Source organism: Leopardus geoffroyi, chromosome A1 (genome assembly GCF_018350155.1).
Source record: "Leopardus geoffroyi isolate Oge1 chromosome A1, O.geoffroyi_Oge1_pat1.0, whole genome shotgun sequence".
In the NCBI taxonomy this organism is placed as follows: domain Eukaryota; kingdom Metazoa; phylum Chordata; class Mammalia; order Carnivora; family Felidae; genus Leopardus; species Leopardus geoffroyi.
This window is the reverse complement of record NC_059326.1, coordinates 12,963,979-12,982,819: the sequence shown is the minus strand read 5'-3', so window position 1 is coordinate 12,982,819 and position 18,841 is coordinate 12,963,979. Positions and strand designations below refer to the sequence as shown.

The 18,841-nt window shown below is 38.7% G+C and overlaps 1 long non-coding RNA gene across 1 annotated transcript in view; it reads right to left on the bottom strand.

Moving 5' to 3' along the window:
• Positions 1-18,841, bottom strand: part of LOC123595872 — a 200,950-nt gene that overhangs the window by 135,723 nt on the left and 46,386 nt on the right. The gene's annotated exons all lie outside the window — the stretch shown is intronic.

The window sequence follows — 18,841 nt, the reverse complement described above, 5'->3', positions numbered from 1 at the left end:
ACCATGACTTTTCTCATTGACTGCATCTCCCAGAAGCTATTTCAAAGACCCCTTGAGCTTTCCATGCCTTTGGGACAATGTGCATGAGGCTATCGGACTTCCTTGCGCTGTCTGCCTCTCCCTTCTCCCATTATTACACCAACCCCCCTGTGCCCACATGCACACATGTGCATACCACACCACTTGTACCAGAACTCCACACAGAAGAAAGATAAGGCCAGTTCTGCGGCCCAGGTGCTACACATGTCTCCCAGTGTATCATGTGTGTGGATCTGCTCATGCCATTCATGCAACAGCTTCAACTGTGAAATGGTGCTTCAGCCCCAACATACCTTTTCCTGCTAGTCCGTTCTGGTATAATTGTGTAGATACAGGCAATGGATTTAAGTTTTGAAAGGTATTTTTAAGACATTGTTTCTTTTTGTTTTTGTTCTCCCCTAACAGACCAGAGTGTTGCTAACTCTGTCTTTCCCCTACAAAGTGAATTGGAACATGCCTGTGAGTGATAGGATGAATAAGGTAACAAAAGTTTCAAGAAGAAATTGGACAGTGCTTTAAGCCACATCTTTTTTGTGTAAAGGTGAATCACAGTGAAATTCTAAATCCTCTCTTCCCACTACCATCCCATAAATTAGGATCAAAGGAAAGTGCTACAATCAAAAGTTATTAGTAAAACATTAAAAAGCAGTATATTGAATATATGAAAGAAAAAAATTATTTTTAATTGGGAAGGAAATTTAATTGTGACCAACGCCTCACTTATACTCACAAGTTTGGAAGTGGGACAATTTCAGGTCACCAGCTACTTAATTCCATCCATTTCTAGTAAGTAGCATGTGATAGTAATTCCAAGTAAAACTTCTACACATTATGGAAGAGAGGAGGCCTAATTTCCCAAAGAAGAAAGGTAAGGTATTTTGGCATCATTTGAATGTCAAAGAGACTTCCTGCTCATAAATAGGAAGTTGATGGCACTTTAAAATTTTATAACTACATTTCTAAAGTTTAAATTGTTTTGTCATAATTATTATTTCCAGAATCCCATAACATGCTTTTCTCCCGTTGACATCTGGGTGGGGTGGGAAGACATCTCAAGGCAGAAAAAGAAAATTGTAACACTTCCAAGGGAAGATTAACATATTTTAGGACATTGATATGATCCAATTATCTGGTAACTAAAAGACCCTCAAACCAAGAAAGGCAGCCAAAAGATCCAAAATGTGGAGGTTTAGGCAGTCTGTGAGGAGAGGTTCAGCCGGGCACACTGCCACGTGGGCAGGCCATCAGCAAGGGTGGGATCCAGCCATCCACGCTGGCAGAAACTTCATGAATTGAGAGTTTGGGGTTTTGGTTGCAAGCAAGGTCTCCAGGTCCCCAAAAAGGTACTTATAGGAGAAAGGCAACACTTAACACTTAGAGAGAAAATGGTACTAGAGAGATAACCAAGGATAGATGCCCTGGCACAGGAAACAAATGACAAGAGACCTGCTTACAAGAAATGCAACACAAAAGGCAAAGATGGGCTAAGGGCAAGGATGTCTACTGCTGAATCTAATCAAGGTCTGCATGGATCATAAAAACCACACTGTCAGGAACAAGCAGCAGGGATCAAGCTATAGAAAGAGCGGAGCCTTGGGGAACCTAGGTGGCTCAGTCGGTTAAGCATCTGACTTCAACTCAGGTCATGAGACTCAGATCATGATCGCATGGTTGGTGAGTTCGAGCCTCACATCGGGCTCTGTGCTGACAGCTCAGAGCCTGGAATCTGCTTCAGATTCTGCGCCTCCCTCTCTCTCTGCCCCTCCCCTGCTTGCACTCTCTCTCTTAAAAATAAATAAACATTAAAAAAAATTAGAAAGATGGGAGCCTCAGAGGCTGGGCTCTCAGAAGAATTGGGTGGTTACTGATTCTGATGTCCAAATAACAACAGAAGGACCCAAGCCAAAACACATGGTTATCTCAGAACTCAGGGAGTTTGCTATATCTCTCATTGTTTCCTTCTCCCTCTTCCTGCCTCCTCACCCTGTTTCCCTCTCACATTCTCCCTCTCAATTATTTTCTTATTCATCTTGCCTTTGTCTGTCTGCTCTATTTATAAATATTTGATTCCTCTGGCCCATTTCTCTTCTTTTGCCCTCTCTTCCCCACCTTCTCCCCTCTCTGCTTCTCCCCTTCGCCTGTCTGACCCTCTCTGCGTCCCCACACCATTCAATGGTTCGTTCACCCACTTCCTTCTGTTACTATTCCTTCCTTCCCTGATTCTGGAGTCTCCAGTCATCCATCATATTAAAATGGCATATTTCTCTTAATTTCATGTAGCTATTCAATGAAACTTGAAAATCCCAAATTTGGAGGGCTTTAGAATGTTTTTAATATTTCTTTCTCATAAAAAGATAAAAGAAAACAAATTATTTTCCTTTATATGCATCTGATCTGGGACATTTTTACCCCCAAGAGGGTCAGTGATTCTTAATAAGAAACAAAAAAAGTTTCTGCCCCCAATCTTGTTTTCAAATTTCCTAAGTCACCATTTGAAAAAGTCTCACCAACAATGAAATTCTTGGCACATTATTAAATTCTATCATCTCATTGATTTACTATCTCTTTGGTACACCAGAGATAGAGGATGAGAATCTGGCCCAGTGTTATAAATGGTAACAATTATGTTCATCATGGCTAGGTCTCTTTAAACATCACAAAGGAGATGAGCATCCAGCCCAATAATAGCAATGGCCACAGAAGCCGTGGTAATAAAAGACAATCACTAAACCAATATTAAGTTCTCAGGGTACATTTCTTCCCCGGCACTGACCAGCAGTTCATTTTAACACAATAAGACCTCATTCCCAAATGATGTAGAACAGGTAGAATGTGATTATTGCACCTTCTTTATTTGTTCACCCAGACCTCCATGTGCTTTGTGACCTCTCATACCGAAACTGCTATTGAGGCGTATATTCCCTATTATCAGCTTGGCATTGGCAAGCTAGAAAAGGAAAAGGAAAAACAATCACAGATTTGAGGAATTTATTGTCTGCTATAAGAGCTTGCATCAATGAGGCTGAGCAGCTGGCTCAAAGCTCTTATGATGTCGCCATCTGTACCTCAAAGGGGAAAATGAGTATCTCTGATTTTTCAAAGGGTGAAGAGAGTACAATTGTATTTATTAGGTGTTCAAAAGCTTTGACAAGAGAGGCCTGTCAGACGTTATCAGCATGTGCCAGTTGGCACACAGATTGTAGGCATATTGTCCGTTTAAGTTGTCAGTATACAAGTCTCAACCAATGTTTGCAAATCTGCATAGCAAAAGCCAGTCGTTGTTGTCAGGATCCCAGGAATATTGCTTAGGGACTGGGGTCCCCACTGTTTCAAACTTACATAGCAATGTGCTTTGTAGAAGAAACAAACAAAAATGTGCGTGTGTGTGTGTGTGTTTGTGTGTGTGTGTGTGCACATACATAATACTGATTTAGACATAGTGGATCATCCAGTACTTCACATAATCAACTTGATATAAGAATTTGCTGACTATCCTTGCTCTAGGGCAATGCTTTCTCTCTATTCTCTATTTGACAACCTCTTTCTTCATTCCTTCCAAGGGGCTCAACTCTGAAGATTCTTAGAATTTCTTGTGTCACTAATAAAATATACTTTACAATACAGCTTAACTAACACATTTTAGTACTTGCATTTTATCTTATTACTCAGGAAATATGAAAGAAGACCCTAATAAATAAGGGAGAACAACACTTTTTTTGAGGGAAAGATTACTATAAAAGACATCCGTTCTTCTAAATAAATACTTACTGTAAGATAATTCCAATCAAAGACACACATTAAAAAAAAGTGGTTTTCTTCACCTCTTTGAAATTTACAAAATGATATTTAGAAGAATAAATGGGTAAGGTTTACTAAGGGGTTTTTTTTTTTGGTGGTAATGAGGAGGAAATTTCTGTACCACAAATTAAAATCAGTGTGGTACCCATGCACCAATAGATAGATGAACAATGGAACAGATTATTGAGTTGCTAAATTTCATGCAGGCAGAGCCCACATGTGTTCTGTTCATGACTATTTTATTCATTTTGATATCTCCACAGTGCCTGGAACACAGTAAACATTTGTAGAATAAATGAGCTAGCACAGTAAGGACAATATACACAGTATTGGAATATAAATATATATACACATAAAACATATGGAAAAAAACAGAATCATAAATCAGTGAAATACAAATGTTTTATTCAAAAAGTGTTGAGAAAATTGCTTTTTAGGGAAACAATATACTGTTTTAATCACCACCCCACAGGATACATGAACAGAACTTCACTTGATGTATAATTAAAGTATAAAAAAGAGAATTCATAAAAAACTGGAGGAAAATGGATGACTATAAATTTGATCTTTGGACTGGGGATTGGGAGCTCTTAGAGGCAGGGGAAAGGGACGTTCAGTGAGTGTTTCAAAAAAATCAGATATCACAAAGAAAAAATTATTTCCGCTATCAGCCTTCAGGGTACCTGTGTATGGCCACATGCAAATGCGAAAGACAACTTTATGAGCAGTCATTCACATGAGAATGGTGCCCCCTCGAGGTAAAAAAAAAAATGTGGTGACCCTGCAAGACCAGTCATTTTGACTTTCCCAGTCATTTTGGTCCACTTTAACTGGCAACATCTTAAAAGAGTTTATAGATCTCATTTATGCATCAGCACCATAGAAATCTTAATCTCAGCTCTCAGAGAGCTTATATCAATGGTTCTCAAAGTGTGGTCCCCAGCCAGCAGCATCAGTATCACCTGACCCTCAGCAGACCCACTGAATCAGAAATGCTGGGGTGGAGCCCAGCACCTATGCTGGAGACATTGATGTGTGCTGAAGTCTGAGCACCACTGGCTCAGATGAAACAAGCCACCAGCCATATTACAACTGAATCCACAAACTCTTCTCATTTCAATCTCACTTTTCTTACCACGATGAGCAGCAAATACCATTTTCACACCTAGTGGTCATATTGTCCTGTCCCAGGCCCTTCAGCCAATCTTAGAAAATCGATGTTCATCAGAATATTCCTACCATGTTGGTGCCTAGGAAATTCTTCACAGTCCAATATGGCCAAGATTCAGGATCTACAAACCAAAGTTGAGGAGAACATCAACAGCACCTAAAGTCTTACATATCAAGCAAAGATAGGCTGAAACAGTCAAAGTCTACATTTGTCCCAAGCATAAACAAGCACTAAAAACCCTTCTAAGAAAAAAAAAGAGAGAGAATGCAGTGTACCAATTTATAGCATTAGAAATGCAAAAAGAAATGACAGGTGATGCCAAATGATGTTATTTTCCTGAAGAATGAAGGAAAGTGGGAAGACGGAGATCATGCTGGGAATCCAGGTTTGAGATCTCCATGTGTATTCTCTTTCCCAAAGATGTTAATTTATCTCCACTAATGCCCCATGAAAATACACATTATTAGCAAGAAAATCCCCAAATCTTCAAAAGGCAAGTGACTAATATCATGAACTGACAAGTCATGGAAGAGAAAATTAAAAGAGCTAATTTATGAATGTGAAAATGGTAAGCCTCTGTAGTAATGATAGACAGAAAAATAAAGCTGTACAATTCAGTTTTCATTTATTCAATTGTTCAAGTATTAGGGGAAAATTCTCAGTGATGACAGAAGTATTAAATTATCACAAAGATTCTAGAAGGCAATTTGGCAAGCTACATTAAGAACCTTAAAATGCTGACTCTTTCTGACTCAAAAGTGTCTTCTAGCACTCCACTTTATTTTATTTTATTTTATTTTATTTTTTTAATTTTTTTTTCAACGTTTATTTATTTTTGGGACAGAGAGAGACAAAGCATGAACGGGGGAGGGGCAGAGAGAGAGGGAGACACAGAATCGGAAACAGGCTCCAGGCTCTGAGCCATCAGCCCATAGCCTGACGCGGGGCTCGAACTCACGGACCGCGAGATCGTGACCTGGCTGAAGTCGGACGCTCAACCGACTGCGCCACCCAGGCGCCCCTAGCACTCCACTTTAAAGAAATAAACAGGAGTTGATACTACCCAAAGCAATCTACATGTTCAATGCAATCCCTATCAAAATAACACCTATCAAAATAGCATTCTTCACAGAGCTGGAACAAACAATCCTAAAATTTTTACGGCGCCGGAAAAGACCCTGAATAGCCAAAGCAATCCTGAAAAAGAAAACCAAAACTGGAGGCATCACAATTCTAGACTTCAAGCTGTATTACAAAGTTGCAATCATCAAGACAGTATGGTACTGGCACAAAAACAGACACATAGATCAATGGAACAGAACAGAAAACCCAGAAATGGACCACAAACATATGGCCAACTAATCTTTGACAAAGCAGGAAAGAATATTCAATGGAAAAAAGACAGTCTCTTCAGCAAATGGTGTTGGGAAAACTGGACAGCAACATGCAGAAGAATAAACCTGGACCATACACATACAGAAAATAAACTTACACCATACACAAAAATAAACTCAAAATGGATGAAATACCTAAAGGTAAGACAGGATGACATCAAAATTCTAAAGGAGAAAACAGGCAACAACCTCTCTGACCTTGGCCACAGCAACTTCTTACTTGACATGTCTGTGGAGGCAAGGGAAGCAAAAGCAAAGATGAACTATCGGGACCTCATTAAGATAAGAAGCTTCTGCACAGAGAAGGAAACGAAACAATCAGCAAAACTAAAAGGCAACCAACAGATCGGGAGAAGATATTTGCAAATGACATATCAGATAAAGGGTTAGTATCCAAAATCTATAAAGAACTTACCAAACTCAATACCCAAAAAAACAAATAATCCAGTGAAGAAATGGGCAAAAGACGTGAATAGACACTTTTTGAATGAAGACATCCAGATGGCCAACAGACACATGAAAAGATGTTCAACATCACTCATCATCAGGGAAATACAAATCAAAACCACAACAAGATACCATCTCACACCTGTCAGAATGGCTAACATTAACAACTCAGGAAACAACAGATGTTGGCGAGAATGCAGAAAAAGAGGAAGCCTTTTGCACTGCTGGTAGAATGCAAACTTGTTCAGTCACTCTGAAGAACAGTGTAGAGGTTCCTCAAAAAAATTAAAAATAGAATTACCCTATGACCCAGCAATTGCACTGCTAGGTATTTCTCCAAAGGACACAGGAGTACTGTTTTAAAGGGGCACATGAACCCCAATGTTTATAGCAGTACTGTTGGCAATAGCCAAAGTATGGAAAGAGCCCAAATGTCCACTGACTGATGAATGGATAAAGAAGATGCGGTACACATATACAATGGAACATTACTCAGCGATCAAAAAGAATGAAATCTTGCCATTTGCCACAGTGTGGATGGAGCTAGAGTGTATTATGCTAAGTGAAATTAGAGAAAGACAAATATCATATGACTTCATTCATATGTGGAATTTAAGATACAAAACAGAAAAACAGAAGGTAAGGGAAACAAAAATAATATAAAAACAGGGAAGGGGACAAACAATAAGAGACTCTTAAATACAGAGAACAAACTGAGGGTTGCTGGAGGGGTTTTGAGTGGGGAGATGGGCTAAATGGATGATGGGCATTGAGAAGCACCCTTGGGATGAGCACTGGATGTTATATGTAAGTGATGAATCACTAAATTCTACTCCTGAAATCATTATTACACCATATGTTAGCTAACTTGGATGTAAATTAAAAAATAATTAATTAAAAAAATAAAGCTCTAATGTCTAATTAATACTATTAATAGATTATGTCTCTATTTTCAAACATCTTTGAAATGTTATTAATTTGTACAATAAACTACATTGCTTGGAACTTTATCACATAGTCTAATTTTCAAATAAATTTAGGAGTGAGCAATAAATATTCTTTAGTAACAAATAATTACAAACCTCAATATTTATGTATAGAATATTTCGTCCTTGATTAATCTACCAAAACGAAATCTGACAATGTGTGCAATACACATCCTCATTACATAACTGCACTGCAATTAGAAAGAACTACTAAAGTTTCATATAAACAAGAGTCTTTCATAAGACATTCCATACACATAAAACCTAAGAGTAATATATTGTCCTTCATGTGTTAATGGAGCTAAGTAGATAAATGCAACTGAGATGGTTGCCACCAATAAAACTATTTCAAAATTTGGGGGAAAAAAAGGAAAGAAAGAACAAAAGAAACAGGAATATGGACAAATATTTAACTCAAAAAATGTTAACGTTATTTATAACACAAAAAATGGAAATAATCCACTTATTAAATTATAATAGCATAAGAAAAAGTTCAGAAATTTTCTTGTGAAAAAGTAGGATACGGAATCAAATATATAGTATGATTTCAAATATATAGATATATTGTATGTGACTATATCAAATCTATATACTTGAGTACAAATACATAAATATAATAAGCATATTCACATACTACACAGTAACAGTATTCATGTATGGTTGGAGATTATGAGTAAATTTGTTTTCTTTTACTTTGCCACATTTTCTGAAGTTTCTACACAGAATAACATTTTCCAGAAAAAAATTTTAAAGGATATTACATGAAAATTTCATTTGGAATGTTTGGGGGAAAATATTTGGGGCTATATGATCTTTCTAAAATAAAAATCACCATGGCAATAACTTTTAATACACTCTAATGACATAATTAGTACATTTAGTGTTAATTAAATCCTTAAAAGTAGATCCATTTTTTCCATTGACTTGCAATATGAAATCAGAGATATGTTTATCTGGCAACACTCTTCCATTACATATAATTAAAATGTTTTGGAACAAAATCCCTTAAGTGTTCTGGCTGTGTTTAGAAAAGAGGGCTATGGCAAGCACTTCTATAATATTTTTCTATCCATCATAGAACCCTTCTTTTCTTGGCATTTTGCCAACCTTCTAGGATAATTTAGGACTAGCAATGTTTGTCAGACCTCTCTTCTGTCTTTCTTGGTGAATTTACAATATCAAAAAGAATAAATGCAGTATGATATTTTATTAGCAACTAGGTAGCCTTCCTTTAAATCCTCTTAGTTTAAGATTTCAGATTCTGAAAAAGCTATAAACTCTATTTTCATCCATTTCAGACTAGTAGTGGTAAGTAAAATGGATTTTGAAAACTTTTCCACAAAATACTATAGAAAAAAATTATTTTAGATGTAATCTTAACTCAGGGCCAAAGGTGGGCATGTTCTCCTACAAAGAACTACAGCTCTGTGTTCAGAGGAAACTAGTTCATTTCAGATAGGCTTCAATGTCCTCCCAGACATTGGGGTCTCATCATTCAAATGCAACAGTGATTGTAACAGACATGTGCCTGCCTACTTGATTAGATGGCATGAGACTGATGGACCCTGCACAGGTTTAAGCATAGGCAAGTGGCTGGTGGGCTTAGCAGTACTGATGGGATATAGATGGAAGAGTGCAGGGTAAGGATAGCCAGTAATCCTGGGGGCCTCTGCTCCATCAGCCTATGGAGGCTGCACAACCAAAGAAGCTGCAAAGCTCCAGATCCCCTGCTCTGGCCAGAACTGGGATGAGGCACAGGGGGGCTGAAAACATGATAGGATCCAGCAAACTCATGAAATTTAACAAGGGCATATTTAACACACCTTAAATGCCCAACTTACTCATACCTATGGATACCGAGTTCAGAGCATGGTCATAGCCTCTAAACGAACCCTCCCGGAGCCGGAGTCCCTATCTGTTGGTTCATGAGAGACAAGTAATCCTGTCATCACCGTACAACTTGAATGGAAAATTCAGGACTAACATTTGTAGCAGATATCTATCTTTACAGCCATAGATTCTAGTGTATAAATACATAACTTTATCTCCCTATTTTTGGGCGTTGCTTGCTCCTCAGGTTACCATATGTGCGACTGAGCCACTTTCAATCTTTCTTGGGAAATACTCAGTCTCACCCCCTCCCTCCTTCCCTTAGAGAAGCAATTTGGAATACTAGGTAAGCCCACGATCCTGATCCTGCATGTGTTCAGCTCCTGTCTCTGTTACTTCACTGCTATGGGGATTTGGGCAAGTTATTTAACTTCTCTGTACGTTGGGTCTACCCTCTGTCAGATAGGAGGTGATAATAATAGCTACCCACCTCACAGGACTGTTTTGAATATTAAATGAGTTAAACTATGTTATCTCATGGCATATCTCATAGCATTTACCATGTTAATTGTATCTGGCACATAGTAAACACCATGAGAATGTTAGCCATTGTTCTTACTGCTGGATGGAGTCCCTGGGAACTTCTATTTTACCAACATATTGGTCTATCTCATCCAAAGCCCCTCCTTGGACTTGAGGGACCATCCATTGCTGATATAAACCAACTTCTTTTTCACCCAGTGACCTTTGTTCCAGTTAGGACCACACACCTCATCCACTCACCAGGCCTCTCTAGCCCAACAGCCCACACTCAGCTTCTTCTGAATCTCTGAAAAGTCATAGCAAATCTCATATACTCTTGAGTCCCATGTCACTCAGGGCAGGAGACACATGGCAGAGTGGGGTTCATCTTATAGTCTCTCTGCCTAAAGTGCCATATCACCATTTTCTGTTTCTATCCCACTGAAGAAACACCGTGTCACTGTGTAAGGTGAAGTGAAGAGTGGAACTTTTCTAAGTGGCTTATTCTTGCCCAGGGGTCAGAAAACATTTTACATGAAGGGCCAGATGGTAAATATTTGAGGTTTTAAGGGTCATATTGTCTCTGTTGCAACTACTCCACTTGGTTATTGTAGCAGGAAAGCAGTCATAGATGATAGGTAAGCAAATGAGCATGGCTATCTTCCAACAAAGCCTTGTTTACAGAGACAATCAGCAGGCAGGATTTAACCTGCCAACATAGTTTGCCAACCACCTTTCTAGACAAGAAACATCTTGAGAATGTAGACTATGTCTAGATCTTCTTAAACTTCACAGAGAATGCACCACCTTCCATTCATATAAAGTCAGTGATATTTGTATAAAAATTGAATAAAAATGAATGAACGAGTGTGTCCCCTACAACCGCCTAATAAATCTATTCTTGTCTTTTAAAATCAATCATAGATCTTTTGGAAGATCAAGATGCATCTTTTAGAGTTTGAACCTGTAGGCAAAATCCCTTCCGAGCTCATACGTTATGTTTAGTCCACGACTTCGCTTCACCTTAGTTTCAAAGCCCCTTTCAGGGTTGAGCTAAAAGTATAACTAAGAGAGCCCTGAGCGCTGATACCAGCCCCCACAGACAAAGTTTCTGGACCTTGGGAAAGCTGGTTCCTTCAGGCCCTCAGAGATGAATCCAGCTCTAACTATGGGAAAACCAAGGAATCTTGGATGGATACCACTGCCACGATGGAACTAAACTTTCTCTGACAGCCTGGGGACCTCTGAGGCTCTCCTATAGGTGAGAGAGGCCAGGAAAGACAAGTACATTCAAATTATAAGAAGCTATAAAGACCAACTGGGAGTGATGCAGCTCCCAGCTCCCTGAACTTCAGTCACAGCATCAGCCTGCCCCATTTCCTCCTGTGGTCATCATTCCCCATTTGTAATCCATCCCTACTTTGAGTCATTGTTAGAGCTCCTAGATCCAGCTTCCCCAGCAATCACCAGGCATCAGCCCTACTCAGTATCACTCTTAATTCAGTCCTGAAAGTGACCAGGTGGCCTGAGGATCCCAGACAATCAGGTCTTCTCACTTGTTCTGGGTCCACTGATTTTCATGTTAATATCCTAGCCCCCAACTACACATCAGTCATCACAGAGCCATGAACATGGATGACATCCAACTTGTCAGTCTCAGGCCTTTCACGGACACTTCTGGCATTTTTCAGGCTCAGGTGGAGACAGATGATGCCCTTTCTGTGTCAATACACCTAAGGCCTTAGAATGTCTGTCTGGGACCCTTCTACTAAGATTTGTTTTTCTTTGGCCTCCTCATCTCCTCTCCTCATAGATAAAGAGCAAAATCAGATTACAGTACAATAGATCAATCTCTGTGTCACCCAGTTTGTGCACCAAAATTTATTTTCATTCAGTTCTTCAATGATTACTATTTCCCAGTCAGAGGGGGAGACTTTGGGTTCCCTACTGAAGATTAAAAAAACCTCTTCCCCCATATTTATTATTTTCCTAATAGGAAGTCACCCCCTTTGTTCTTAAACTTAATAAAATGGCTCCTTTACCAATTCCCTAGGAGTCTACAACTCAATAAAACTCCAGCAGCCGTTTATTGAACTCTTATTAGATAGCAGGCACTGTACTAATTGATTTACTAATATAATAGGTTAATTCCCATAACCGTGTTATCACCTCTATTTTACAAATGAGGAGACTGTGAACCAGAGTTAAGGAACTGGGTTTAACATCCCACAGCTAAAACCTGGCAGAATTAACCACAGTTTGGCCAGAGCCTTCCTATGCAGAGCCCTCATACCTGACCCCATAGCATACTTTCTTGTAGTGCTTGCCCTTTTTCAAAGATTTTGCAGCAACACATTCAATGTTATCAATGACTATCTTTTCAGAATAACACTTAAATAAGAAAGACTTTTTTCCACAGAAGTTTCATGACAATATTTGTCACTTTTCTAAAACTTGCTTATTTGAATAACCACCAAGTGTCATGATGGAATGTTCTTTGTATGAAATCTTAAAAATTCAATAATTCTTAATGATATCAACAAATATGAATGATGCCCTCCCTTATTATCTGAAAAGAAATTGGAAGGAAGGTATCAGAGAATATACTCTTTAGAATGATTGATTATTGGAGCGCCCGGGTGGCTCAGTCGGTTGGGCATCGAACATCAGCTCAAGTCATGATCTCACAGTTTGATCTCACATCAGGCTCTGTGCTGACAGCTCGGAGCCTGGAGCCTGCTTCAGAATCTGTGTCTCCCTCTCTCTCTCTCTCTGCCCCTCCCCTACTCACACACACACACTCTCTCTCTCTCGAAAATAAATAAGCATTAAAAAAATTTTTTAGAATGATTGATTACTGAAAAATGCCAAAATATATAGCCACATAAGTAAAATACAGTGGTTCGTTTGTACTGTATCAATAGTATTTAGCCAAGCTTGTTATCAGAAGTTATAACATACTTAAAGAATTAACCTCTTTTTTTTTTGGTGGGGGTGTGTGGGGAGAAAGGAGGAGAATGTGGGTTGCCTCTCCTTCTTGTTTAGTATCAAATATCTTTTGGAAACTCCTGGAGAATTATCTATACTTTGTTTCCCATCATCACTATACATAACAAAGGTACCGGAAGTAATGTCCATTTTCAGATAAAAGACTTCAGGTTTTGTATTAGGTACATTGGCTATTAACTCATCCAACAATCACACAACAGTGCTGCAGATGGATCTCAGTTTAGACTGTATTTTCTCCAAATAGTCTTAGTCAGCTGCAACTTGTCAGGGGTGTTGGGAAGAATTAACATTTTTTGTGGTAATTATCAGAATATCACCACATGACAACCTGTGGTTACTAAGTGAATATGATGATTATCATGGATTCTTAAATAGAACAGTTCCTGAGGTCCCTGGGTAGCCCAGTCAGCTGAGCATCCGATTCTTGATTTCAGCTCAGATCATGATCTCATGCTGGTGAGATCAAGGCCAGAGTTAGGCTCTAAGGAGCATGCAGCCTCTTTGGATTCTCTCTCTCTCCCTCTCTCTCTGTCCCTCCTCCAACCAGGTGAGCGTTCTCTTTCTCTCTCTTAAAACTAAACATTAAAAAAATAGAACATTTCCCAAACACAATTAGGAATTCTTGGACATAAAACATTCTTTCTAGGGTGATGGAAATGTTCTAAAATTTTATTGCAATATCAATTATCTAATTCTGCATATACTAAAATTCATGGAATTGTACACTGAAAATAAATGAATGTTATAGTATGTAAAGTATATCCCAACAAACTAGTTTAAAAAATACTAATAATACAGGAGAAATAAAGAATGTTGCTGAGGCTATTAAAAATTACTTTCAGGGGCGCCTGGGTGGCTCAGTCAGTTAAGCGTCTGACTTCAGCTCAGCTCATGATCTCCCAGTTCGTGGGTTCAAGCCCTGTGTCAGACTCTGTGCTGAAGCCTGCTTCAGCTCAGAACCTGGAGCCTGCTTCAGGTCTGTGTCTCCCTCTCTCTGCTCCTTCCCTGCTCACACTCTGTCTCTCTCTGTCTCTCTCTGTCTCTCTCTCTCTCAAAAATAAATAAACATTTTTAAAAAATTACTTTCATTACTAATTATCATTTGCTAATGAAACCAGGCATCAGGCATCATGTTAAGGGAATCTCAATCAAAGAAACTTCTTTGCTTCGTTTCACTTTTTTTAATTTACATTTCACTTAATCTTCACAGAAGTCCTCTGGATAGGTATCCCCCCGCTCTGCCTCACAGATGAGGGAAGAACATGCTAGAGGTTTCCTAGATCTGAAGAGAAGGAGCCAGGAGGCAAATCCAGATTTCTCTGGACTCCACTGACTATGCTGAGTTCTACAATTTCCTTAATCCCGGGCACCCCATTATGCCTTATTTAAAATACTGAAAAATTAGTCCAAATCCTTGCCCAAATACTATTTGAGTAAATAGTATTAAATACATACTTGAAATCTGGAATAATAGATCAGTAAATTGAAATTTAAAAAACCAAACCCAGAGGTCACCTTTGTTCTTCACCCACGGGCTCCATTCTGGGGTGTGCTGGGAGGGTGGCATGTTGATTCAAAGTCATCTTGAAAGGCTACACAATCAGGGCCTATCAGAGCTGTCACCTCAGCCTACGAAACAAAGATCCACAGAGCTTATAGTTCAGTTTGTTAAACATGAGATCTCCTATTTAAAAACAGCTGATCAATGGCACCAGTGTGGATTTTGTAGAGGCTGGATACTCTTCTCTACAAACTTGCGGGAACAGGAATGCAAGAAACCGTCTTTTGGTCCCTGACCTCTGGCTGTTTATATTTGCTTTTCGTTTTGTTTGGAACCGTCTTCCTAACCTTGTTAAATCAAATTGTGCATCTTCAGTTCTCCCCTTCGAAGGCATCACCTTGGGGAAGGCTGACTTGACTTACGTGCCATTCCCATGTGGGTTAGGGAGCCAACATGTTCTCTGAGAGCCTGCAGTTCAGTGCTCACAGCACTTAGCATCCGCTGCTTAGATGCATGCTTAATGCCCAGGGAGACGCATCTGCCACTGAATCCCCAGCAGATAGTACAGCAGAGGGCAAGAGTGGGCACTCAGTAAATAATCATTCAATGAATAAAAGAAATAGCCTAAACCTACTTGGTGCTGGAGATTTTAAGTTTTTGTTTCATTTCATTTTTCTTTTTTTATTTACAAACTGCAGTCCCTATATGTAAATAGTTTAATCTGTGAGGATAAATACATATATAAACAACGGTAATATCATATGGTAAGCAAGCATGTGTATATGCTATCAATTGAGGCTTATAGAAGACACAGTGGGAACATAATCTGGATTTACTCTATATTCAATTTTATTAAAATAAATAAAATTTGATTCATAATATGAATCAAATGTGTAGTAGGGAAGACTTACTAAGATAAAAACTCATAAGACTTTATTTCCTTTTAGATATCATATACAACCAATGTGATGACTGCATTTCGATCACAAGAATGAAGACTTTGCAGAAGTGTAATGAGCTGAGGGAGTAGCCACAGCACCACAATAAATATTTTTTTAATTATGCATTTTCTAAAACTCACACTTGTACAAGGTAAACTAATGAATTTTCTCCCCACCCCAACCCACCCTTGGGTGATCCTACGTTGTACTGGGAGGGGAATAAACTTTCTAATAGTTACTTGGAAGTTATCATTATGAAATTTATCAAATCTTTGTAAAACCTTCTCTTTCCAGATCAGACTTGTCCCAGGACACTGTTTGTATCCCATAATAAGGGAATGGCATGAGGACACTAAAAATTTGCTGAGGTTCTGCCAGCCAAACATTTTGTCCTTTTCACCCAAATATGTCACTCCAGGATCCTGGGGGTGAGCCTCTCTGCAGGGCTGAGTGAATAGGGTGAATAGGGAGACAGACTGGAACAGGAGTGAAATTTCTCCAGCATCTGCTATCTGCCTGGCACTGGACCAGAAGCATGACATACAGAGTTATGCTTCAACTTTACAAACCCAATGAAGTTTACACACGAGGATACCGAAACACAGGTAAAATACCCACAATCGATTACTAGTGGGTCTAATATGTTACCCAAGACCATAAGACTCCTGAGATGTTTTCCTCTGCATACACACCCTCCACAAATATCTGTTCCCCATGAAACCTACCCATGGGATTAACAAGAAGCAGATGAAATTCTTTAAGGTAAAGTTTACATTTTTTGAAAAAGTTACAGAAAAATGATATTTTAAAAGCATACACAAATAAAATAATATAAAATGTATACATTAATAAAAATATTATTATATATAATTTTATATAATTATATAAATATATGGTTTTATATTAATAAAATAATATAAACCATACATAGAAATAAAATTAAGCAAGTTTTTTTTTTCAAAATCATCTAGCTTTCACATCAATACTTTTAGCAAAAAAAAAAAAACAGCCAATTAGCTTTATTAATTTTTCTAAATGATCAGTTTACATATGAAGTAATTTGATTCTCATAACCATAGTACAATATAATTGGTGTAACAGGTTTATCGAGCATTTTAACTTAGAGCAAGTGTCTTGTGAGCATATGCATAATAGCTTTCTAGAGGAGGAATTTCAATGTCAGCCAAAGAAATAATCACTTACAAAAGAAAAAAATAGATCGGGCAATTCGGCCTAAGTACCTTCAGGGTTTCCATGACAACCACAATTAGTACCATTTAACAAGAAAACAATGGATTTGCAGCTTGAGAACAGTAGTCAAATACATGTCTTCTAATTTATTTCTATTATTAGAAACACAAAGAGATAATTGAATACGGTACTATGACTGCTCCGGCACATACTTTTCAGAATTTCTGATGCAGTGAGAGGATCACATCATTAGCATAAACAATATTGATTGTGTGGGCTGTGGAGGGACTAAGATAAATGTCCTCTAGAAATCCCATCTGAACACTCACCACCATCCAAAATCAATTACCCTCTATAGGATAAATAAGAACTGACAAGTTCTTTGTTCCAAAGTCACCAAAAGACAAAAGGGATTCCCCTGCTATACCTCCAGTTTGGGCTGGGTAGATCATCCAAATTATAGAGGTTAACTAAAGGTAAATCAATAAGCTGGAGCTGTCAGCATTTCATGATTAGTCCCATAAAAACTTTCTGATCACCCTTTTTTTCTTGACTTTGCTTTTGAGAATGTAAAAATATGGTCACATCAATTCTCGAGCATATAAACTTGGCTGTGATTACTGCCTGCCTTAGGCTGAGTCAGCGGAGTTAGGCTATGAAGTAATGGGGCATGGATGCTTCAGCCTTTTCTGTCCAGCACAGGTTTTGTTGCAATGCCCTCCACAGCTGGCAAATTTCGTACACCAGCCTGCTTTACTTATTTGGTATTATTATTTGAGGCTTCTAGCAAGTTACAAGTTAGTTTGCTCCAAAATATTCCCCTGTAAAAAAAATTATTTCCCATATGCACAGGGCAGGGGAGACACAAACATTTATAAGCAATTTTGGCAATAACAATAGTTATCTTGTATTGATTATCCGAGAGTACTTTGCAAGGATTCTTTCATTTATTCCTCACAGCTCACTGAGGAATGTATTATTATTATCATCCCCATTTACAGCTCGAGAAACCTAAGTAACAGCCCCAAATTACACAGCTAGCCAGTAACCATGTACGAAATAAATGTGAGGGTTTGAATCCTAGCAGGCTGACCCACGGCTGGCTCAGTAATAACGCTACACCAATTGCTGAGGTCTGAAACTGCTAGATTTTCTCTAATCCAAGTAGATTATTGTTAATAGAATGTATTCACACAAACTAACACACAGGCTGTCTGCAGCCTGTCTACCTGGCATTTCCTTTTTGAAGATTACTTGTCCCGAGGGGCAGAACAATGTGATGAAAAAACGGGGCCACAAGGGCGCAGGTTTAAATCCCAGCTCTGCAATTCACCTACTAGATGACCTTGGGCAAGCTTCTGGGCTTTTCTCAATCCAAGAGTCCCCAGTTGTAATAAGCAACTTGGACAGCTATGGGGAGTACTAGCAATGGCATATATTAAATGCTTTTCAGGTAATAGGCACTCTGAAAATAGAGTCAATAATTATTTTGAGCTTCTTAAGAGTCCACCTCCTTCAGATCAATCTCTGACTCCAATTCTACTATTTGCCCCAACAAGCAAAGGTTTTTCTAGTGAAATCCAAGAGGATTGTCTGTATGTTCTGAATCCTGCTAGTGGACTGGATGAAAGGGTTTCCTTTCATTTCTAAATGAGGATAGTCTTATCCAGATACCTTTACATACAGTGTTGCTAGGAAGGTTCCTAATCCCAGGGGGGCTGTCATTTCATAATGAGGCAATTCTAGAGGTATGAAAAATATCAACTTATATGAAACAAAATGGTTCCAGAAGAAAATTAAATAGCGTCTGAGTTGTGACCCTTGAGTTGTGCTGGGCCTGGAGTGTGGAGATTGCAGAAAGGGCCTTATGCAGTGCACAAAGCACAACTCAAGGAGCTAAACAGAACTACTGGCAGCATTTGCTCAACTCTAAGGAAACAGGAGGGCTCTTTTGATCCTAATATATTCAAATAGATCCTGAAGAGGCCCTGGAAACAGCAGAGTGTTCTGCA